The 22,095-nt window shown below is 37.5% G+C and overlaps 2 pseudogenes; both read left to right on the top strand.

The window, feature by feature from the left end:
• Window positions 1–8,988: 8,988 nt before the first annotated feature.
• On the top strand, window positions 8,989–10,310 carry LOC143586662 (limonoid 21-O-acetyltransferse-like; annotated as a pseudogene).
• Window positions 10,311–17,639: 7,329 nt separating this feature from the next.
• Window positions 17,640–20,262, top strand: LOC143586661 (putative disease resistance RPP13-like protein 1 pseudogene; annotated as a pseudogene).
• Window positions 20,263–22,095: the final 1,833 nt, after the last annotated feature.

Raw genomic sequence — 22,095 nt, 5'->3', positions numbered from 1 at the left:
GGTAATACCCAAAAAATCGGAACCGGTCCCAACCCATAATCGGCTTTTCGCAATTCCCGAAATCGGGTTTTTCAAATACTCGATCTATACCCAAAATTATCATAAAAAATACCCCAAAAATTGTTTTAAAATACCCGATTCTATACCTGACCCGAATCAGGTGCATAGGGTACGGTTTTAGAGACAATGCCCGAACCCAACCCGGGTATTGGCCAATACCCAGTCGTACCTAAACCTGATTCCATATCCGAAACCAGGTATTAAAAAAACCTGATTTGTACACCTCTAGTCCAGGTTGGGCAATGATGGTTTTCTCAATATATGATGGGTTTCGTCTAAGAATAAAATAGAGATGGCATGATAGGTCAGTGGCATGTTAATGATTTAAATGACCATTTAAAAAAAATCAAAGAGCATAGTAACCAGCCATTGAACCGTAACAAATCTGTTATAGCTCTAACTCACTTAGGCCTTTAAGTATTAAATGCCTCCTTATTTGTTCTTGTAAGACTGTGTGTTGTTGTTGAAGCCGGACTCTAAATTCATCCAATAATATTATGTCATGCATTGTTGACTGGACACTCGCTGAAGCCACTGTTGAAGCTGCCTGCGTCTGTTGTGGTCCAGGCGAACGATGGCTTCAGCGAATTTTCTGATTTTTTATTTATTTAATTTTTTCTTCTAAATTTGGAAACTAATAACTAAAATTGCATTAAAATAAAAATATTAACAAATAATACTAGTCTAGTACCAGATCATCAGGACGTCTAGCCCACGAACGGTCAATCAAGTCATGACGAAGGTTTCTATGGACCTCGCAGCTCTTGAGATATAAGACGTTTTGGAGTTTTTCATCATCGATGATTGTTGATTCGGGTCGTGAGACGCCACCTTAGTAGTTTTGACAAATGGCCATACCATGGTCTTCAAGAACTATGCTATGTAGAATTATACAGGTGTAGACGACTCCCTTGACCAAAACCGTAGTGGCCTCGAAATCAAATGAAAATTTTAATTTATAACTCCAAACGCCATTTCAATATCTTTACGTGTCGATTCTTACTTCTTCTTAAAGTACTTCCGTTTGTCTTCAACTGGTGATGTACAAGCTTGAACAAGCGTCGACCATTCGTTGTAAGTCCTATCAACCATGTAGTATCCATGCTTGAATTTAACCCCATTCGCATTAAACGATTGAGTTGGCTCAACCCGTCAATAATGTCATCGAATATCAGTGACTATTCGATAACATTTATGTCATTATTTGACCCGGAAACACCAAAAAATGCATGCCAGAACCAAAGATCATGGGAGGCCGCCGCCTCAAGTATAATACTGGGCCGGGGTGATCACCCAGTGGAAATGACCTCGCCAGGCCATAGGACACATATCCATCCAACATGCGTACAGTCAATGCCATCGAGCATTCCGGGGAAACCATGTTTTTCACCGTGCACCTCATATATGTGTTGGATATCATACAAAGTTGGTTTGCGCAAATATCTTTGTGAGTAAATCGATATGATCCCTATGTATAAACATTGTACCAAGTAAACCCCCGAACAATATATAAAATATAACTAAACGAAAGCAGTTGTACATTTTTCGATGGTTGTGAAACCCGGTCTACGTCTTGCATCTTCTCTTTGTTGAAAAAAAAACATACCGATCCAACAAATCATTTGTTACACACATGAATAGTTGTCTACTCATTCGAAACCGACGCCTAAAATGTTCTTCGTCATAAAGGGATCGTGGCTAAAATAGTGGCGTACCAAAGTTTCATTAGCGCCCACTCGATCACAACAAAGAGGTGGTTGTCTTGTTAGTCTTTGTCGTCCTTGAAACCGTTCGGCCAACAAGTTAACTGTTATTCTCCTGACTTAAAAAATGAGGTCGTCTTCCTCCGAAGAGTCGAACGAAGAAAAGGAATTACATTGCATTTTTTTTGTTTGTAATTGGGTTTATTGGAGAGGAATGAGAGGAATGAGTAGAATGGATGGGTATTTTTTTGTAGGTTTTTTGTGTGTAAAAGTGTTTACATAACAAATATCCATTTAACAATACTAGTGAAAGTGCCCGCGCGTTGCGGCGGGAGAGGCAAGATTCGGTCAGTAGCAGTTTGGTTCGTACCTCATTTGCTATACCAAAATTTATATTCGGTATTGTTTACGATATAAAAAATCCTAAATTGCTGACCAAGACTTCTTCTGTAGCTTCAACACAACATAAAAAAATTCTCTAAATTTTTTAACATGTCCGTAACCAAATCAAATTCACACAAAACTCACCAATCATCTCCGGATCTAACCACCACCAAAAAAATTAAAAATTAAAAATTAAAATTGTCACCTATTCGTGATGCTGCGGTTCCGACAATACGCTGCGCGGTCATCATTGGTTTTATTTTATCAATCCTATTAAGATATGTTTACCGTGTATCATGTTATAATCACATATGCATTTGTCTTTTCTTTTTAATCTAAACAAACCAATTATTTTAATATCATGACTATATAAATTTGATCTAGGATGGTGTTGAGACTTCATATGTAACTTGACCCATTTCAGTTGATATATCTTTCAATTATAAAAATCTTTAAAAAATAGAGTAACCAACCAAAACACTAAACTCTTAACCTGGACAAAGTGGTCAAAATACAGGTTTAGTCAATTAGTGTTACAGCCACTTGTAATGTTTTATTAAACAAGTGATTATAAAAACATATTTTTAGAAGCAGTTTCATACATTAACTTATTGATGATAAAAGAAGTAAAAAAAAAAAGTTAGTGGCTGAACTTGAACACTACCACCACTGGGCACCGGCTTAAAATATCCGACCCAAATCAATTTGAAGATGGATCTCTTGTTTACGGGTTCTCCAAGACACAATGCCCATCAAAAATCATGATTTCAAGTTTAAACCGCACACACAGAGAATTTGGAAGTAGAAGTTGAACTCGAAAGGTAAACAACAACTCTTGAAGTTCATATAAGCAACATATTAGAATATCATGATCTTAAATTTTTCTCGGTCCTGAAAAGTAACTTAAATATTTTATAAATCATTTGAACAGTTTCCCTCAATCATGTGCAAGTCAAAACTCAATTGTGACAACTATTTAGGAAATTAAATGACTTTAAAAAGCGTGATACCTGTTAGATGTTTCATGCATTAGCTATAAGCAAGTGGTTATCTATGGTCATTTCTAGTTATTCTTAATGCAAACGAACAAAACCCTTATAGCCCGTTTGACTCACCTCTAATCCGGAGGGTTTAATTTGACCTAGGGCTTTTGCACCGCCTAACACTGCTGCTGAGCCACCCATGTCAAACTTCATCAGCTCTGTAGAACAACCCGGGCCCGTTGTAATGTTGTAACCAGCACTGCAAACAAATAAAATTCAAACTAAATATGTTACACCATATGGAAGCATGATTAGTATTTCAAAACAAATTAAAGTTGTAGTTCCAAAATTGAGCAATCGTCAACAAAAATCTTATAAAGATGACGATATCAAACAAGTTGAATTTGAATTTGATTCAAAACAAATTAAATCATACCTATTAAACAATTAAACTTAGGGTGCCTTTTGGATAATTGATAATGCAGACCCGAATTGATAGTGCAGACCCGAAGTATAAGAAACTTTTAAATCTACTCGAGACAACAAAACAATAATGTCGAAAATCAAAATACAACTTTTGACTGAAGCAATAAAGCTTTATGTTAAATAGCTCCAATATTGTTAGCAACCTCCAACGCATCATAACCCGAAAACGTAATGCCACAACAGATCGTGAAGCACAACCCTACTTGTTTATGCTGCTTAGTTATCAGTTGTAGTTTCTACTAGCATACCATCTACCAATTCCAAAAGTGCTGTTGTAATTAAGAAATAGTTTGGACATTTGGGGCATTACACACAGTACCAGTTGCAGTCCACATGCACAACATTTTATCAATTCTAACAATTAGTTCAGTGTGTGAAATTTACTAAAAGGAATATAGGTCCAACCTCAAACAAGACAAAAGGTTTTTAGTTACTTTAAGTCTGTTCAGTTTCAGTTTTTTTGGTTTCATATCGGTTCGGTTTCAGTTTTTTTGGTTTCAGTTTTAGTTTTTGGTTTCATTTCAGTTTTCAAATACCATTAACTTGACCCTAAATTACCAATTTTCCTCGGTTATAGTCAAAGGGAGCCAAAAAAGTTTAAGCCAACTGCCTTGATTAAAGCTTTTTAGTCAGACGGGCTAAAACTTTTTACCCAAACAGGTGAAATAGACCTTTTTAGAATATCTTGAAATTATGCGACCCATTTTCCTGTTAGCTGTTTTTTTAATATGGCCCATTTAAAACCGACACGAACTTGCTTACTGAACCCGACCCGGAGCCACCCAAAACCTGAGTAAACAACACTTTGCATACCAGAAGCCGACCTAAAGCAGCCCGAAGCTCGATAAAACAACAAAAAAATATTAAACCTGACTCGATGCAGCTCAAAACTTGATTAAGCAACACCCGAAAACCGAAAACCCCTGATTAAATAAGCTTATTTTTTGGCTCAGGTGCGTTTAAGTTCGACACGAGCTTGTTTATTAAAAAAAAGCTTACTTTTAGGCTCGAGCTTGTTTAAGCTTGGGTTGATTTGAGATTTTTGTGAGCTGAGAATTCTTGAATAGCTCTGTTTGATCAATTGAGTTGGGAACGTGTAACACCCGTTAATTTCGGTTCCAAGAGTTAAAGCTTGTAAAGTATGTATTATTCTCGGGATTTAACCGACGTTTTTCAGGAGCCTTTACGTCATCTCGGTACGTTGAACCATTTAACTTTTCTTCCATAATGCCTTATACTTCAATTTGGAGGGACTTGGATGTAACTTCTTTTATTATAATTATAAAACAAAACTAAACCTAACCCTAACCCTCTAGCAGCCGATCGGCAAGAAGACAGCCCCCCTTCTTTGCTTCGACTTTTTGAGTGATTCCAATGCATTTAGAAGTAGTTCAAGGTATGTGCTATAATCCCCAACATTTTTTTCGTTCACCCCTAATCGTTTTGATGCTCAATTTTGCCGATTCTTTTCGATGGACAGATTTCGGCCAAGGTGCAATTGATCTGCTTCCCGTGGATAAAAATTAGAGTTTCTGGTGTAGAAAGATTCCCAGGTATGGCATTTACATCATATTAAAATTTCGTGGCCATTGGAGGTGTTTAGGTCAGTCAATCGATTTTAGTTCGAAAACTAGAGATTATCGGGTGTAGAATCGTCAATTGTTGAGTTTGATGCATTAATCGATTGAATGACCAACCGAATCAGTTTGCATAGCCCTAGGGGGGTTTAAGGGCTGTGGGAAAATTATTTTTTTGGTACTCGGGGCTGATTAGGTTGGTGATTAGTCAATCGAGTCCGTTATGCGCGAATTGTCGTCTAAACATTAAAGTGAGTGTTGTAAAAAGGAACCGTCGACCCTATCAACTCGGGTGACATAATTATGAGGTATGAAAAGGTTAAGATGGGAATTTGGTCCATTTGGGGCTGATTTGTTTGGCAATTGGTTTTAAGAGTTATTACGCGCGTATTCGACTCGATTTGCATACCGACGGGTGAGTTGTGCATCATGGTTAGCCCCGACCATGATCGTAGGGTGGATTTGGTTAATTGAAAGGTTTTAGGGGCTGAGGTAAAGTAAAGAGTATGGGTTGGGCCTCGGCCAAATTGTTGGGCTTGAATGGCCCGTTAGGCAAGCGTGTTCTTACGGTCTAGTTTAGTAACGCGTTGTGTACAATTTACAGGCCCTTACTTGTGAGTGTGCACTTAGAGATTTCCTAGCTCGTTGCTGGTGTTTGATTGATTTCAGGTGAGTTCATGATGCCCTTTTTACTCTTTTAAATTTTGGGCTAGCATGCACACCTAAGTGTTTTTCTTGCTTGATGAAATGTTTTAAACGATTTTATATAGGCTTGCTAGTATATGGTAGGCCTTGGGATGTTAATATATATATATATATATATATATATATATATATATATTGTTTGGCCTATATTTGGCGATGTTGTAGTCGTTTCGACTACTGATGTTGCGTATGCCTACTTTGTGTTTGCATGCGTTGATGTTACGTGTTTGGGTTGTACGTTTGCTCGACCCTGATGTTATACGTGGATGTTATATATATATATATATTGTTAAATATATAGGGATGTACTTGAAAGAATGTTTATATATATATTTTGTATATGTATGTATGAGAATGTTTAGTCTTCGGTAATGACTTAATGGATGCACTCTTTTTGTTTTTAAACTTTTGGTATGACTATCATAATTGTTATTACTGATATTATTTACTTAAATCTTGAACTCACTCAGCTCAAGCTGACTTTGTGTGCATGTTAGTGTGAGTTTCAGGTTAGGAAGAGGATGCCTTATCGCTTGGACGTGCATGAAGCTACTTGGACGGTGAGGGGCATACGTGGATGGAAGAATGTATTTTGAACAATTTTATTTTAAATAGTTTTATGAATTATATTTAAAATTGGTTTTGGGCAAAATTCCCGAGCTTTAGAGAACTTACTTTACTATTTATGTTTTCCGCTGAATTTACACTCTGAGATGTTTGTTTTTAATGAAAGAAACCGTTTTCAAGTTTAATTACTTCAAATAATATTTTATATGAATACCAACTGTGGGGCTCCCGGGGTTCGGGGCCTTACAGAACGGTTCTGTTTGTCGGCCCTTCCAAAAAGCCGCATGCCCACATCTTTGACTAAGAAATAATGAAATAAAGAGTTTTAAAAACACTAAACTTATTATAAAAGTGGTAAAAATAGTAAATAATGAACCTTTGGGTTCTAGAAGGTTAGCACCAAACTCATAGTTTATAGTTTGGGCTTTAATTGCTTCAGCCGATTGAGAAGCAACTTTGGTAGGTCCTATAATAATGCTGGTGCAGCAGCATCATCAGCTTTAAACTTCTCTCAAACGCAAAAGAACTGAATTTGTTGCCATTTAGATTATATGCTTTTTTTGGGTCAATCTGTAGTCTGCATTTTTATACACTAACATGGAAGGTGTAGTCATGGACCTTGGCTTATCAGTAATCAACAGCACAAACTCAATTGTAAGTGTTAACTTGCACTCAACAACAAATAAATTTCAGTCGACCTGAATATCTGAGTGGCAGACAATAAGTTATGTAATTATATAAAAGCAAACCTTTAAAGCACGCCCAAATGCCTCGAGCACCTCCACGATGAGTTCTTCTTCTGCCATCTTTTCCCCTAAAAGTATTTGCAAGATTATTAAAATCATATGTATGCAATACAATTAAAAATAATGTAAATTATTATAATGCATACACTGCACATCAATAATATGGGAGATCTTGTCCATGCCTAAGCATTTAGGCAATTTCAAGCATACCGGCAAAATCAAAAACGAATTTTCACACGCATATATACATTTTGTGTCACATTAACTAACCTCAGTTTCAAGGATCTCTTGCAAGAACCATCATAGATCATTTTTTCTGCTAACCTACAAAACAAGAAAAGTCATTTATTGGTTTCTACAGAAAATTATATCAGCCTTTTCTATGACTTTAGTTATAAACTTTGTAACAGTTTGCAATTATAGACGTACGTGACATGCTGTAATAAAAAGACCATGAATTATTCTTATATAAAAGATTAAGAGTCAACAATAGAAGTCAATATAACAACTACATGGCATAACCAAAACGCATCACCAGCATAGTATCATGTATTGAAAATAATATATATATAAATCACATAAATTTATGTTACAGATCATGAATAACAGTTTTGAGAAAGAAAACCCAAACCAGTTGCAGTATGGTTGGTTGATTCATGGTGAAGCTGAGCTAATATATGTCTTTAAAGTCGAGTTCTCTGCATAAATGTTATGGTACCCGAGGTAATGTGGTGTAATTTTAACCTGCAAATCTATTGTCAAACCTAATTATCATCCAATAAACCACAATGAAACCAAATTTAAAGGTGAATCAGTTAACATGTTCAAAACAGAATGAAATCAAAAGAGTAATGAAAACGTGAATTAGCTAGCATCTTCAAAGCATAATGAAATCAAAAGGGTAATGAATAGGAATAATCAAGAATCATGGGAATTGAGAATACATAATACAAAGGAAGAGTATAACATACCTAATACCAATAAACCATAACTAAACCCTGGTGATGATGATGATGATGAAGAATTTCGTGTGGCTGTTTGGCTGTTTTTATAGCATAGAAAGTAGCAATTAGGATGACTATATTACATAGAAACTGACATGAATTAAAATAAATTGATTGAGGATTTGATTGATTGTTGAAGAAGAAATTGATTGAGGAATTGATGTATGAGGTGTAACGTATACAGAGAGAGAAGGAGAGGAATTAAAGTCTCCGGCAAGTAGGGTTCTGGATTGAACTCGCCGGCAAGTAGGGTTGGAAGCTGGAGCTGGATTTTTCAGGCAAGGGCAATTAATTCAACGGCGTCTGATGGAGGAGAGTTAAGGAACTTGAAAGGATGCCTATATGTTTTATAATGTAATATAGATGTGGTATAAGCGGTTTTCGCGCTGAAAAGAAAATTCTATGTTCTAACTATTTTCAAGTAGACCCAAATCGACGGATGGCTGACTGTAAAGTGGGTCTTATCTGTAGGCATGTAGCAATCTTTACTGAGTTTAACCTCACCTCGCTCTTTAACACGACATTTTGAGAACATCAGTCAACTTCAAGAATGTCTGTTTCTATTATACAAATATTATTTTTGTTTACCTAAAGCTTCAATTTTAATTGGATAGTTGAAGTCTTCACAATAATTGACAAAAGAGTATATTGTTTGTTAATATATACCACATGAGGGTGAGAGGGTGGCATAGCTATATATAGTAAGAGCATATTTATCTACATATAATTTGCAGCTACAAGATTGAAAACAATAAAATCTTTCCATTAAAAGTTGATGATGATGAACGCAACGCACACCATTGTTTCTCGAGAAATGGTGAAGCCTTCCTCTCCAACACCATCTCATCTCCGGACTTATAATCTTTCTGAGACTGATCAACGAACCGCACACACATACATGCCAATAATTCTCTATTACCCAAACAATGAACCTTGCAGTTTATCCGCTGATGACAAAGTCCGGGTGTTAAAGAAATCATTGTCACAGAGCCTAACAAAATACTATCCGTTTGCCGGCAGATTACACACACCGACCATGCCTTACATCGATTGTGACGATGAGGGGGTTGTATTTGTTGAAGCCAAAAACGATAGTCAAATGAACATGTCCCAACATATAAGTGAAGAAAATGACACCGTTGGCCAACTTTATGTTGATGGCATGTTTTGGCCAAACTCTCCCCATATAGCGAGTCTTGTTGGGGTTCAAGTCAATCACTTTGTGTGTGGTGGAATCGCGGTGGGAGTGACGCTGTCACACAGAGTTGGTGATGCCTGCACGGCTGTGTCATTCGTTAGTCATTGGGCTTCAGTGGCACGTTATGGTTCCACCGATCACAAAGAGGTACTGCCCCTTACCCCTCATTTTATTCAATCCCCAGCTACTGCCAACCTTCTTCCCCTTCTTGATACTTCGGCTTTATCTCCTTCTAAGTGTAGCGAACCTGTCACCTGAAAGTTCGTGTTCCCCAACTCAAAATTAATTGACCTCAAGAATAAGGTCATCACGGAAGGTGGATCAACACTATCTATAAAAAATCCTACAAGGGCCGAAGTATTGACTTGTCTACTTTACAAAACCACATTGGCAAGGGCGTCTTCTTTTAAGCCATATTTTTTATTTTTCCCCGCCAATATGCGTAGCAAATTTGTCCCAAAACTTCCCCAAACTACCGTCGGAAATTACGTAGCAAGTATCTTGATCAGCACCCAACATGAAACTGAAACTTCAATAAGTGTTCTGGTTTCCAAGATAAAAGATCAGAAGATCGAACTTGACCGAGTCCAAAACGTGCAGCTAGTTCATCAAAGGACTGATTGGATTGTGTCAAGTTTATTCAATGGAGAAGTAGAAAATGTTGTCAACAGAACCTTTTTGGTTCCGAGCTTTTGCGGGACCCCTTATCACAAATTCGATTTTGGATGGGGAAATCCCGCAGTTGCAAGTATGACGTTAAGATCTGTAAACCCAAGTGGTGCCGTGCTAATGGATACTCCCAATGGAGATGGTATTGACGCATGGGTGACTTTAGATAAACACGACATGGAAAGATTTCAAAATGATAAGGAACTCCTTTCATTTTGCCAAAATTAAGAGCATGTTTGGGATTGAGTTTGAAAAATGTTTATTGGCTTATTGGTGTTTTCAAAAAGCCAATAAGTTAAAATGTGTTTGGCAATCACCAAAATCCTTTTTAGTTTAGCTTTTTGAAGCGTTAAAAAGCAGTTTTCTAGAAGCCCAAATTCTGGCTTTTCAAAATGGCTTCTTGAAAAAGTCAATAAATATTTTTCAAACTAAATCCCAAACATGCTCCAAGTAAATCTGATTTGATGGCCGAAGTATCAAGTTGGGCTTTACCGGTTCATATTCTATAAGGCTAAGTGTGGATAGCCATAGTTTGATTTCCAAATTCCTATTTTATAATATAGATGTTGATCTCTTTTTCTTGTTACTGTTCTTTATAAAAAAGCATATTGGTTAGTCAAATAAAAATTTGGTTGTTTTGTTTCCTTTATTCTGGTGTGCTCATCACTTCTGATCCAACATCGTGTATCAATAAAAAGATATGAAAGAATAAAGTAGTTTTCCTTGTTTTTCTACTCCAGATTTTTTGTTTCAAAAATTAATCATAGAAGGAAGAGAAAAGTATGTTTCTAATCTTTGCGTCTACCGAAAAATCTCCGGGCATCACTAACATCAAAATGTTTATTGTGTACGTTGTTGTTGGATCGGGATAAATTCTAGCTAGCATGATGCTTGGACTTGTTTTAGTAAGCACACTTACACTTGGATAAAATTTTCTTGGCTATTTTAACTTCATCTCACGAACTCAGCATCTTTATAGCTTACCAGCTTGTATCTTTTTGAGCATGTCTTTCAGGTTTTTTATACGGATTGTGATTGGTGTAAAACTGTATTATAAGTATTACGAGCTTACTCGAGGATATATTACACCTATTAGACTATGCGTAGTGGTAACTAAGCACATAGGGGGTTTTTTGACACGTGACTTCCAAGTTAGTTTTTCAAAATGTGTAGTGGTAAAAAGCCTCAAAACCCCTTGCAATGATTACCTTTTTCTCCTTCTATCTCACAAATCTCTCACGGCCTCTCCTTGTGTACACAACGAGTGCCTCCAAAATGAGGCTCAAAACTAGGGGGCGGTTGTAACATTCCCAGAACTTTCGTGCCATTTTTGCCAACTTTCAAAGTTAAGGGACCATTTGGTATTCTTTCAAACTTAAAGTTCAAGGTCTAATATGTAATTTTTCACGGTCTCATTTTGTGGCGGCCCGTATCAAACATAACATGGGTATTAAGTTTTTATTTAAGACTGGGTGTCACAAGCACCTACCATTTTGAGACGGGGTGTCTCACCCGCCTACAATAGATGAGACGGGCCGTCTCTTTTTGTGTTGGTCCATCTCACTGCCCAGTTTAGCAAGAGGTTTCAAATTCAATCAAAACGTGTCTTGTGTCGATTGTTGACTCATCAACACCCCCTCGCCTATAAAATTAGAGCATTTGGCGTCCATGTCCATCACACAACTTTTGGAAATCATCCCATGCATCATGAGCAAGTTTAAGCAAGTGTTCTTGAGTTCTTAATCAAGTCCAATCTAGTTCAAGGTTTTCTAAGGCAATAGGAAGGTGTTGATCAAATTCCAGAATCATTAGCAGCCATTCCCAATCATCCCTGATTTTTAATATTGTTCGGAAGTAAGGAAGGCATGTTCTAACAATCATTTAAGTTCGTTTATCATGTTTAAGCGAGATCCAACCACCGTTACAATGATTTACAGGAATCACATAAGTGTTACTTTTTATACATGCATAAGATCATAGTACACTTAATATGAGTCAAAAAGATGTCAAGGTCATTTTTATACTTAACAGCCAGAAAACAGAGGATTAGGCGGATCGTCTAATCATGTGACAGCCCGTCTCATCCCAACTTTTGATAGATGTCAAGAGATCAAACTTGTGGTTGCATGTCACTGATATTTGAACTGTCTCGTTATGATACGGCCCGTCTCAAGCTAATTTTAATTATTATGAAGGAAGTAAAGTTTTGAACCAATAAACACAACCAGTCTTAATAAATGAGGTTTGAAACGATAAAATCGGGATAGTATGGTCTGTAGCTGGATCAAGAGATACGATCCAGGTATTTATGTAAACGTATTTATTATAGGTTAAACATCATTGCAAAGTTTTCAAACAAAATCACCCCATCATACAGAACAGACAATCAAAAGTAAATACGTTAAACCTTTTACAATCAGTCAAAAATAAAATAAGCTGGTTGTTTATCTTAAAGAGTCAGTCAAATGTTACATGAGATTACGTAATCTTTGAAAGGCGTTATAATACAAAACAGAAAATAAAAGCATCTCGGACCGATTACACATGTGTCTAGATCCAAACATAACTTACTAGGAGACATGCTATTGTCAGTCATAACCAGTTCTCCAATGGGTACAACTCCTGGAGAACCCTTGAATTATATGTGTTTGCTATGGTACAAAACCTGAGATAAAAAGATATTCATGTTGTGTTGTACAGAAAACTATCTTTGTATTTAACGAAAAGTTGACTTAAAAACTCTATTAGAGTATGCCAACGTTTTTCCAGCATATCGCTGACATATTTCCCCTTCACATTGAAGTTAACTAAAAGTAGCAGTATATACAAGGATTAGTACTCATTAACATAGATAGATGCTCGCAACTTGAAGATAGCTTAATTTTGTTAAATTAAAATTCTTGTAACAATGATACAATATTTGTAAACCAAATACTTTGGTAGTTAATTCCTAAGAAATTCTCAATGTATATTAATATTTTATTATTATGAAGCCAGATATTCCGCTAAAATAAACTCGTAACTCTTATATATTTACAAAACATGTATCATCGAGTGTCACACTTCTAGGTTCTAAGTTGGGGTGTGACAGCGGTGTTCGTCTAGTTTTGGATCTCATTATGCTCCCACAACATTACCACTATTGGTGGTCTTAGAAGTAATGTCGTATATAGCCTCTGTTTACTTAGTTTTAGCACTATCATGAAAGTTAGACATGTAGGGGAAAGTAACAAGCCTGTAGGAACAGGAAGTGGAGCCAGTCAAAGACGTGGAAAAATATTATATGCTGGAATTCTAAAGAGATGGGGTATTTTAGGAGTAGGTGTCCAAATGAGAGTGATAAGAAACAAATGAATGTTACAGAAAATAACAAGGTGAAAGAAGCAACTATTGAGGGTGATGCTTTGGATTGTAGTGTTCAGAGTAACGTTAATTCTTGGGCTATAGATTCTGGTGCATTGTTTTATGCCACTCACTTCACTGAAACGATGAGGAATTTGAAGTTACGAGACTTTGGAAAAGTAATACTTGTGAACAATGAAGTTATTGATGTTATGGGCGTGGGTGATATAGATTTAAAGACTTGAGATGATTCATGGACTTTAAGGATGTTAGGGTTATTTCAGGTGGTCTTAAGATGTCGTTGATTTTGTCAGACAGTTGGATGATCAGGGACGTGACATTAAGTTCAGGAGTGAGCAGTAGAAGGTGGTTAAAGGTAATCTAGTCATGGCTTGAGGAAGTAAAAATAGTTCATTGTATATGGTTGATTTAGCATCTAAGGGAGTAACCGTCCCAGTTTAGAAAAAAGCCAAAGTCCGGTTCACAAAATCTCGTGGGAAGAAGAAACTTTGTTTTGCAGATGACAAATCTAGAGACACAGGTCCGATTCAGGTTAAACGTGCTTGGAAAAGTTCAAAGAAACAATCAGGGTTTTTATGACAGTGGGAGCATTGACAGCTATTCAGTCAAAGCTTTAGTCAAAGTTACCACGCAGTAGGTTATAAGAACTAGTATTCTAGCAATGTTGTTGAGACCAGACCCGACCAGGATTCGGTCCACTGGCCGGTCCAATTCTATGTAGCTCGCTTGTCTACCAGAGAACCGGCCGGTCCAAACCGGTTCAACCGGTCTGACTGGAAAACCGGACCGGTTGAACCAGTTTACTATAAATTTTTTTTAAATCTTTTTTTCAACCATAAACGTCGTTTTTTTATCAAGTTTGTTAGACAGGTTGAACAGATGAACCAGTTGCTCGTCCGGTTCCATGTCCGATCCGATATGAAAACATAGTATTCTAGTGATCAAAGTCTCTCAAGGGGATTATCTGATTTTTTCAGAGAGTGTTTGTTCTTATAAATTTTCAGTTTCCGACAGTTTGTTTAAGTGGGAGCTGGTAGAGACGAAGACTGGGTTGAAGCTCTAGGGAGCTTCAATAGGTATTGATTGATGAGAAGGCGGATGGCAACGAGGAGATGGTTAAAGTTCAGGCTAACGATTGCAAAAGTACAAGAGGAGCACAGTGTTGACCATGTTTGAAGCCTCCAAGGAGGAGATTGTTAGTATATGTAGGCTTAAACCCGGTCCAGATTGGGCCACTTTAGGGTGAGGTGCAAGATAGGGTGGACGGCCCTAGTCCTTGCGGCCAGTTGGCCTTTGTCTTGTTGATTGAGTTACCAAGGGTTAACCCTAATTTGGCCTAACCTATTTAATCTCATTATGTACTTGTAGTCTTGTATCACTCAATAAAAATCCTAGTCACCGCTGGATAAACGTAGGTAAGTTTGGACCGAACCATGTTAAATCCTTGTGTTCTTTATTTGTGTTTGGTTTGTGTGTGTTATTCCTAACAAATCAGTGATGAATCTGGTTATTCCTAACAGAGAAGCACTACTTGGATCTGGTTTAAGGTTTTTCTCCACTTGTTGAGCTAGATGGCAGCTTCTCAAACAAATCAGTAATGAATGCTCCAATAAAGAGTTCAACAACGGCCATTGAAAATTAAAAGATTGGTTGTTTATGGTGGGATGAAAATTAAAGTGAAGAGGCTGATAGAACTTTTGTAGATCAAAAAAACTATGGTGGGATGAAAATTAAAGTGAAGAGGCTGATAGAACTTTTGTAGATCAAAAAAACCAGAAGCCTGATCATACTAATTTAAAAGGTCTTCGTTTGCAAATATAATAAAATATGTAGTAGCTTGATGTTAGGTGATCACACTCTATTGTAAAAGAATCAAATTTACATAACTAGCGCCTTAGACCAACTCGGCCATCTCAACATCAAACAGTTAGATGACACCTTTAGAAAACTGAAGATATTTAATCAGAAACTATATTATTCACATTTAGTTGATTATCTAACGGGCATTTAGTTTGATTTTGTTAAATTATTATATTAAATCATTGTTATTTATAAGCTTAAAAACGTTATTTAATTACTTAATCTTGTGATTGAGTCGTTTGAATCGCTACTAATTAAATTCCTGCATTAGTGAGAGAAAAAAACCGCATTAAGGTTCGAAAGAAAACATCTTTGAAAAAAATGTAACATTCAAAGTATTGGCAAGTTTTGTAGCTTCAAGTTATTTTTTGTAAAAAAAACTTTTGTAAAACGAGATTCGTTATAATTAGTAGGGACTGGAGATGAGTAAAAAGCCGAGTAACTGAACCAAAACTAACAAAACTGTAAATTGTCCCATAATCAAACCAAAATCACACGAAAAATAGAAAATTGAAACTCAACGGCTTTTTAAAACGCAAAAAAACCGAGACTTAGGTTTGTGTTACTAATTATTAGCATTTTAGAAAATTTTAGTATACATAATAACAATAAGTTTGATGCCTCCTTTTGTAAAATAAAATACTTAATAATCGATAGATTGAATAATCTAAGGGTATGTTTGGTTGTCGTTAATGGAATGGAGGGAGAATGGAATTGAAGAATGAATGGAATGAATAAGGGAATGAAATTGATCATTACCATTCATTTGTCTTGTTTGTTTAATCTTCTAAATCGACTAAATTATTACTTTATATTGTTTGATAGCAAAAAGGAAGGGAAAAAACGCATGAATAAAATATAAATAATAAAAATATTTCTATCACAACATAAAAAAAACTACCAAAATAACTTTACAATGGTGATGTTGGTGGCAACGGTGACGACAATGGTAGAGCGGTGGCGACGGTGGTGATTACTGGTTGTGACGATTGTAGTAGTGGCGGTGACGGTGGTGGTGGCACTAGTAGCGGTGGCGATGGCACTAGTAGCGGTGGAGATGGAGGTGGAGGTGGTTGCGATTAGGTGGTTGTGACGATTGTAGTAGTGGCAGTGATAATGGTGGTGGCAATGGTGACGACAATGGTAGAGCGGTGGCGATGGTGGTGATCAGTGGTTGTGACGATTGTAGTAGTGGCGATGACGGTGGTGGTGGCACTAGTAGCAGTGGTGATGGAGGTGGAGGTGGTGGCGATCAGGTGGTTGTGACGATTGTAGTAGTGGCAGTGGTGGTGGTGGTGGCACAAGTGACGGCGGTGGTAGTGATGGTGGTGACGGTGTTGGTGGCCGGTGGCGGCGGAGGCGAAGGCGTTGGCGGTCAGGTGATAGTGGCGGAGGCGATGACGGTGGCGATCAGGTGGTGGCGCCAGCGGTGGTGACGATGCTGGTTAGGTAGTGGGGTGGCGGTCAAGTGGCGGTGGAGGTAAGGTGGTGGTGGTGGCGATGGCGATAAGGTGGTGGTGGCGACAATTGTGGTGGTCAGGTAGTGGAGGTGGTCAAGTGGTGGTGGTGGTTATCAAGTGGTGTTATTGAGAGAGTATGGTGAGAGATGAATGGAATGAAAAAAAAGAAAGGAGGATGGGTGGGAAGGAATGTTTTTGAGGGAATGATATTGATTCCATTTCATTCACCAACCAAACACCAATTTCTCATTCCCTCACAATGACTGATTTCATTCCCTTTGTCATTCCCGTATACCAAACGCTACCTAAGATTCAAGTTGTCGTAACCAAGGGCATATAACTCTTCGAGGCAATGTGTTCAAGGGCATGCCTTATTCTTACAATTTAAAGGGTTTGTTTATGATATGAACGCACTAGCTTCATGAATTTAAGCACGCTTTGTCATGGATTGATTATATATAATCATATTGACTTATAAATATACTTACATGATTATATAATATCAATTGTCTTCTCTGATACATCAATTATTTGGCAAGCCAAAATTGAACTTATTACAAATGTTTTCAAATGGAACACGGCTATGCAGATGGAGACTTTTATATAATTATATTCTCAAGTGGAGCAATGATACAAATTGATAAGCTGGAATGTAGTTGTAAGTTGGATTATTTTAAGAAAAAGTTAGCACACCATTTCCAACTAGTACATAGTTTTTTATATTTGCAAACGAAGACTTGTTTAGTATGACGAGGCTGGAAGTTTACTCATATGTACAAAAAATCATTCAATCTCATCTACATATTTTCACCTCAATCATTCTTTGAAATCAAAAGTTCTCAAAAACAAATTAATAATCTATTCATTTCCAATAATGGCTATTGCTGAACTCTTTATCGGAGCATTCATCACTGTTTTGTTTGAGAAGCTGACCTCTGCTGACTTGATCAAGTTGGCCGATCCGTAGGAATCTATTCCGAGCTCAATAAATGGAAAGACACCTTGATCCAGATCCAAGCTGTGCTGGTCGACGCAGGTCATAAACACATACGAGACACATCTGTTCAGTTGTGGCTAAACAAACTTCAACATTTGGCTTACGAAATAGATGATGTGCTCGATGATCTGGCCACCGAAGATATTCGGAGAAACTTGAATCAAGCCACCACCAGTAAGGTATTAAAGTTCATTCCAACCAAATTTCATGCTCTTAAGTATGGTCAAAAGATGAGTTCTAAACTAGATGGGATTACAACCAAACTGCGCGATCTAGTTGAGCAGAAAAATCTTTTGGGTTTGAATGATAATGTTGTAAGGTTAGATAGACCAAGTAAACGGTTGGAGGAAACCTCATTGGTTGATGAATCAAAAATTATAGGTAGGGAAGGTGATAAAGAGGCATTGTTAGGGAAGTTGTTGGGCAGTGAAACTTCAAGTAGTCAGACTCAAAACGTCGAAGTCGTCTCCATAGTTGGTCTAGGTGGGATTGGCAAAACCACTCTTGCCCAACTTTTGTACAATGATAATAAAGTGCAGAATCATTTTGAACTCATGGCATGGGTTTGTGTTTCTGATGAGTTTGATGTATTTACAATTAGTAAAGCTATTTTTAAAGATGTTGGTGGAGAAGACAAAAAATTTAAAACTCTAAATCAGCTTCAAGTGGCTCTTACGGAAAAACTTCTAAAGAAAAGGTTCCCTGCTTGTTCTAGACGATGTCTGGAACGAAACTTATGTGCAGTGGGAACTCCTCCAACGCCCTTTTACTGTGGGGGCTCCTGGAAGTAAAGTTCTTGTCACGACACGAAAGACCATGGTTGCATCAGTGATGGACTCCGTTCAAATGTACCCTCTAGAGCTTTTGTCAGATGAAGAAGCACTATCTTTATTTACTCAACATGCGTCCAGTAAGCAAAACTTTGATACGAACCTAACACTTAAGCTGCATGGAGAAGATATCATTAAGAAGTGTGGTAAATTGCCTTTGGCTTTGAGAACACTTGGGAGGGTATTCAGAGAAAAATCCAATGAGGAAGAATGGGAGAATCTCCTGAATAGTGAGATATGGAATTTGGATAATGGAAGTGAGATTCTTCCTGCTCTAAAGCTAAGTTACCATGATCTCTCGCCGCATTTGAAGCACATGTTTGCATATTGTTGCTTATTCCCCAAGGATTATATGTTTGACAAGGAACAAATAGTCCTCCTGTGGATGGCTGAAGGTTTTTTGTCCAAGTCGCATGAAAATAAGTCAATGGAGAGTTTTGGTCATGAGAGTTTTGACGAGCTAGTGTCGAGATCCTTCTTTCAGCATTCAGCCAATGTTAAACACCGATATACAATGCATGACCTGATAAATGACTTGGCGCTGAGTGTTGCAGGAGAGTTCTTTCTTAGGGTGGATGATAAGATAGTTTCCAACAGGTTTGAAGCTTTGGAGAAATTCCGCCACATATCATTTATTTGTGAAGAATATGAAAAATACGGAAAATTCAACGCACTACAAAGCACTAGACGCCTGAGAACTTTCTTACCCATTCCAGTTACAAAAGAAGGTGTGCAAGGAAACATGCTCTCATTGTTTAAACAGCTTCCGCAATTGCAGTTCCTAAGGGTGCTAAGCCTAGCTAGTTTATCAATCCCTGAGGTACCACATTCCATTTGTGGTCTCAAACATTTGCGATACCTCAATGCTTCCAACACTAGGATCACGTGTTTACCTGAGCAAGTTGGTAACCTTCATAATCTACAGAGCTTGTTGTTGTCTGGTTGTCATGAGTTATTTGCCTTGCCAAATAGTATTGTAAAGCTGATAAACCTACGACACCTAGACATTAGCGATACTCCACAACTCAAAAAAATTCCGTTAGGATTTGGTGGGTTGACAAGTCTACAAACTTTATCCAGGGTCATTATTGGAGGATCTGGTGGGTTTAGAGTGTCCTCTCTCAAGGGCTTTGTGCATCTTCGTGGCCAACTTTCCATTGAGGGGTTGCATGAAGTGAAAAACGCACTACATGCAAAGGAGGGGAACTTACAACAAAAGAAGGGCATATGCGATATACGAATGGAATGGGGTGATGTTTTTGATGGTTCTCGGAATGAATTAACCGAATATGAAGTACTCGAAGGATTGAGGCCTTATGAGAAGTTAAGAAGCCTCACGATTTTGTACTACAATGGAAAAAAGTTTCCTAGTTGGATTGGGGATCCCTCATTTGCTTGCTTAACTAAACTTAAATTAAGTGGATGTAGAAGTTGTACATGCTTACCAACACTTGGATATCTACCGTCGCTTCAAACGTTGTTTGTTGAAGGTATACACATGCTAAAGAGAGTCGGTTTTGAGTTACTTGTACCTACCAACTCTTGCAGTGGTAATGCATTTCCGTCACTTGAAGTTTTGCAATTTAGAAATATGCATGGATGGAAGGAGTGGTCAACTAGTGGTGGAGTCAAAGGCGGAGTGTTTCCTTGTCTTCATAAGATGTCTATAGTTAATTGTCCGAAGCTAGATGTAGTGGAAATTGAGTTAATACCGTCACTTCGAGTTTTACATGTAGAAGGATGTTCTTTAGCAGGGTTAAGAAGCATGGTCGGCGTGTCTACGTCGCTTTCTAGTTTAACAATGTGTGACATAAAAGGGCTTACTCAGCTAGATGGTGAAATATTAGAGCATCTTCGGACAGTTGAACAGTTAGACATTTCAGGATGCTATGAACTCGCATACTTGTGGGAATCAGAGGCAGTAGCATGTGAGATTCTTGTGAGTTTACAGAAGTTGGAAGTAAGAAAGTGTAAAAATTTGGTATCACTGGGAGAGGAAGAGGTGGATTCGAATATTAACATGAAATCTATTACAGAAGTGACAATCAAAGATTGTCCGAGACTAGAGATTTACAATTGTCCAAATAGCATTAAGACATTGGCTATACGTGATTGCCATTCAGTTACATCCTTGGCGTTCCCAATGGTAGACGACCTCCCATCCACTTTGAAGTATCTTAACATTAGTGTTTGTTATAATGTGGAGGTAAGTTGGCTTCTCAACAACTTCTTGTCATCACTTGAATTTCTTTGCATTTGGACTGTGCCGAATCTGAGGTCGTTTCCTAAAGGATGTTTAGTCCATCTCACCAATTTACAAATAGGGCATTGTAATGACATAGAATTCATTCCGGACAACGGTTATGGTTTTCTTCCATTTTTTTGCTTGCGACGCCTTTCTATCACTTACTGCAAGAATCTGAAGTCATTTCCACATGAGCATTTGCAAAGTCTGGCATCTCTGGAAGAATTGGTGCTATCTAACTGTCCAAATTTGGATTACTCATTTCCATGTGGATTGTGGCCTCCTAATTTAAGTTGTTAAAGTATAGGAGAGTTAAAGAAACCCATTTCTGAGTGGGGGCAGCAAAATCTCCCAACCTCACTTGTTACACTAGATTTATATGGTGGGGAAAACTCAGGGGTAGTTTCATTTGCAACGGCGGAAGAAGATACGAGTGGTTCATCCTCTTTTCTTCTTCCATCATCTCTAACTACGCTACGTATCTTTGAATTTATGGAGTTGGAATCAGTTTCAGAGGGCCTGCAACACCTCACCTGCCTTAAACTTCTTATGCTTTGGTCATGTCCGAAGCTTAGACATCTGCCAGAAACACTACTCCCTTCACTTCCAAGTTTGGTACTATTTGAAGCTTCTAAAGAATTGAGAAAAAGGTGTGCAATAGGAAAGGGCAAGTACTGGCCCTTAATCTCCAAAATGCCAGACTTTAGTTTGTTATAATTAACAACACCGCAAGCGCAGTGGTTATCGAAAACAGCCACCGAATCCCATGGTGAAACAGCCCCTGACTTCCCAACTCAGTTGCCCCTACCAATTCTAAAGCCCGCGCATAGCTGTTGTTAATTATATTTGTATATAAATGTTATGTTCATAAAATGTATATAAATAAATTCAGTGCTTGTGAATTTACATCAGTTAATGTTTTCAACTGAAATGTAATATGTTATTTGGTGTAGTCAAGTATAAACTTGATTTAAATATATTTAGTAAACTATTTGAATTTTGAATACAGTTGTAACAATTTGACAATTTGTTTTACAAAATATGTAAACTTATTGTGAAACAAGCCTAATAGCTAATGAATATGAGAACGAGAGAGAGATTTTATTAATCAATGAGTGTATCAGTGTTTTTAAACCCGGGCCGGACCGGCCGGTTCGACTACGACCCGCTTAAACGATATTGCATCTCTTTCTTTTTTTAGTCCATATTTTATTCCTTTTCTATATGTTTTCCTTATTTGCGGCCATGAAACGAGTCA

The sequence above is a fragment of the Bidens hawaiensis genome, unplaced genomic scaffold (genome assembly GCF_021521415.1).
Source record: "Bidens hawaiensis isolate Kalapana, Puna unplaced genomic scaffold, B.hawaiensis_p1.1 tig00034755_1, whole genome shotgun sequence".
NCBI classification, from domain to species: domain Eukaryota; kingdom Viridiplantae; phylum Streptophyta; class Magnoliopsida; order Asterales; family Asteraceae; genus Bidens; species Bidens hawaiensis.
The sequence above is the reverse complement of the archived record's forward strand: the minus strand, read 5'-3'. Positions and strand labels throughout refer to the sequence as shown.